Here is a 3,746-nt window from a genome sequence, read left to right as displayed (position 1 = left end):
TATATATATATATATATATATATCCAATATGCATATATATAAATGTGGTGAATCTTGGAAGCATGGTCAATGCTGCATATAAGTTGGAGGGAAGTTTGGAGAGAGTAAAAGCTGATGGACAGAAGGAGAGAAGGTGTGATATCAGCAGAGTAATAATAATAATAATAATAATAATAATAATAATAATAATAATGGACTCTTCTATCAAAGATGATGTATGAGTGTTCAGCTTTTGCCGAATAATCTGCAGAAGTGATTTGTTTATAATGATTAATTGTATGTGTTGTACATTTGCTCACTCTCTTCATCAAGTTGACATTGCCTGAATGTTCCACCCACTTTAAGCAACTGGCACTTCTTTATTCAGCTGTCCTCATCGATATGTATCACATGACCATAGCACTACAGTAATTTCTCTTGCACACTACATTTCATTCCTTTTATGTCCAATTTTTCTCTCAGCACATTTGCACTTTCTCATACTTGTACACAGATATTGCACACGCAATGGAGCATACTAGATTCATTCCATTCCCAGCCTTCATATCTCCTCTGCATTTGGGGGCTCACATTTCACAGTTATGTAGCATTGCTGTTCATACACATCATACAATCTGCTTTTCACCCTGAATGAGAGACTTTTATTACTAATAGAGATAAAAGCTCTCTGAACTTTCTACATCCTGTTCATATTCTAGCAACTATACTTTTAGAACAGCATTTTATATATATATATATATATATATATACAAGAAAAAATCTTAGTTTGTATGTAGAAGACTAACACTTGCTACATTAATGCTGCACATGGTAATACAGTAACAGGAGCAGCATACTTTTCAGGTGCAGATGAACATCTAGCAACTCACTCTTTATCATCAATGAAAATACTTTTTCTTTCAGGTACAGAAATTTAGGGCTGCTACCATTATTGTTGGCACACTAAAAAGTTGTTCTGGAGGTTTTTAAGGGATGCAAGAGTGGAACAATGTATGCTATATACAAAAGGTGAAATGACAGACATCCTCAACAAGCAATAAAAACAGATAAAAATTCTTTTTTTAAGTTTAACAGTTTAGAGTAGGCATATTTTTACCAGAAAAATTGATAGATAGAATGATTGAGTTAGTAATAAGAATACATGAAATAATGATAATTAAGTTTAAGCTATTCATAGGGCAGTGTGACAGCAACAGTGATTTTTGTATATATGCCACAGTCATGTCTGAGAGATGAACAATAACTCCAGACTGCCTTAGTAATAGAATACAGCAACCTGGTTATCATGAGTAGGAAATTTACTAGAATATTGGACACGAAGAGGAAGATGATTACCCAGCTGTACATTAAGGCTATGGCTAGAGCATAACGAATGAAGAGGGCTCCTGGAGTTCAATAACATTGTTTGTATGAAATGGGTTATTTGCAACAAAGATTTCAGATAGTAGCCAGCCTACCAGACAAGTGTGCAAGTTAAATGGGTTTCATATTCACCAGAAAATTGGATAAAAAAAACTCATACTAATCATAATTAATAATCAACCACATATTATTCCCAGTCCTTCGTTACCATAATGTCAGACCTCTGGAATTCCCTCCCTGCTCGTGTATTTCCTGCAGGTGTTGATCTGCAGCAGTTCAAGAGGAACATTAGTAGTTCCAGTCTCACTGGTCTCTCAAATAGTTTGCAAAGGCCTTCAACACTGCACCTTTCTCAAGATAAAACAAATAGAAAAAAATTTGTGCCATAAATAATTTTATACTAGAAATTTCCTTGCTTTTTCAAATATGCTTTCCAGGGGAAAAAAAAAACATTCTACCAATTCCTATAACAATTCATGCATAAATTGGACTGTCTGTTTGAAGTTTAGTAATTATTACATAATATACTCAAATATACACACTTCAATCTTCCTCCTAGAGAAAAATGAGTAACTTTTCAGTGGAAATTTGTTCAGTACCAACTGCATTGATTGAACACATTATTTTCCAGAAATGGGATGTCAGAGTCCAGTAAATCTGTCACTATTGTGTTATTTGAAATAATTGTACTTCAAATATTATTTAAGGAAACATGAAGCACTTGCCAAGCACAAAATATCTGAGGAGCTAATTGGCACTTTATCGATTACAATATGCAAAGGATCTAATCATTACAAAATATATATGATGACTATATTACCAAATAAATCTTCCTCCCCAACATGATTATCTTTGTTATCATTGCTTTTCCTTTTTTCAGGCTTGCATGAATTTAATAAGTTTTATGATAGAATACCATCACTCATCTTGATCATTTGCCATCTCATCTATGATAGTTTGTGAAATTTAGTTATTGGTAGATTTCCTCAATGCTTTGATATAGTGGCAATGGGATAGAGGTAGTACAAAATTTTAAATACCTTAATTCCTAGATAGCAAAAGACTGTACTTGACATCTTATACAAGCAAAACCTAACTTGAGGCAGCTTCTGGCATCTACAACATCTGAGAAGATTGGAAGAAGTAATATTAGATGTCGTTCACTGGCTCTCTAAGTGCTACTTTGTAGAGCCAAAACATATATACAGGAAAATTATGAGAAAAATAACTATTACAAGACGAAAAGGAACATATGACAACTAAACTAAATCTGTAAAAAGACATTCATACTTGTAACAATGACATATGCATGAACAATATCTACGATGCAACATTAATTTTACCAGTATGACATTCTCTCTATATATTCAATCATATGGCCAGTGCATCTGAGAATGACTATGACTCAATTATATAGATATGTCAAGAACCTCAATGAAAGGAAGATGGACAATCTCAGTGCTATTTCATACAAGTTAATGTGGTAAAATGGTATGGCTGGATAGTTAGGGGAAAAGCTCCAAATAGATTAGAATAAATAATGAATTCAAAATATCGATTGCTTCTTGAATAATTTGATATCCAATTTTTGATATCCAAAAGTTGTTCAAGAGAAATATGGTTATAATCAGAGATAGTTCCAAGTGACTACCTATATGTCATAGCTCTGTTTAATTAGTGCTTACAAAGGGCTAAACAATGACACCAACGACATGGCACATTTTGACCCTAGTTTTAACTTGAATGTGCATCAACACATTTTATATGAACCATTAACCACATCTAAATACAGTTTTTAAAATCAACAAATGAAACATGGTTGTTTTAACCTTCATTACCTCTTTTCTTATATTTATATTACCAAAAACATATTTGAAAGTGATGCTTCAATATGGCTTTGGTAGTGATGGAGAAACCAACCTAAACAAAAAAAGAAACTAAATAAAAAGTAGTACAGTGATTTTTTTGGCAAAGTCAAGCTATAATAACATAAGCCTTTTTCGTGAATAGTTCTATCACCTTTATATTATAAACTACTAGCAGAGGCACCCGGCGTTGCTCAGGAATGAAATTGTTGCTTATATACTTGAAGAAAAAAAGGCAAAATATGCTGTATAGAAATTTGAGGACATTCTGTAGATGGACTCTCAGATGAATGATGGCTGGGCGCCTCTCATAAATGGGGAAAATTGAAGATGTGCCAAAAAGCCTCATTGGTACTTGGAAACTTTTACGAAAATTAAAATGGGGATTAAATGAAAAAAATGATTTACGTGAATATCCTCACAAGAGTAATTGAAATAAATGGCGATTGTGGAACCCCCCACGCACGCACAGACGCGTGCGCGCATACACACGTGTGTCTTTGTAAATATGTTTGTATA

The 3,746-nt window shown here is 33.3% G+C and overlaps 1 protein-coding gene across 18 annotated transcripts in view; it reads right to left on the bottom strand.

Moving 5' to 3' along the window:
• Window positions 1-3,746, bottom strand: part of LOC106871424 (poly(rC)-binding protein 3) — a 388,844-nt gene that overhangs the window by 202,535 nt on the left and 182,563 nt on the right. For 3 of the 18 annotated variants that reach the window (XM_052973805.1, XM_052973809.1, XM_052973813.1), the window contains one exon: window positions 2,403-2,487. The exons of the other annotated variants lie outside the window; for them this stretch is intronic. The gene's annotated coding sequence lies outside the window, so the exon portion shown is untranslated. The remainder of the gene's footprint in view (window positions 1-2,402; window positions 2,488-3,746) is intronic. 18 annotated transcript variants of the gene reach the window in all.

The sequence above is a fragment of the Octopus bimaculoides genome, chromosome 17 (genome assembly GCF_001194135.2).
Source record: "Octopus bimaculoides isolate UCB-OBI-ISO-001 chromosome 17, ASM119413v2, whole genome shotgun sequence".
NCBI classification, from domain to species: Eukaryota; Metazoa; Mollusca; class Cephalopoda; order Octopoda; family Octopodidae; genus Octopus; species Octopus bimaculoides.
The sequence above is the reverse complement of the archived record's forward strand: the minus strand, read 5'-3'. Positions and strand labels throughout refer to the sequence as shown.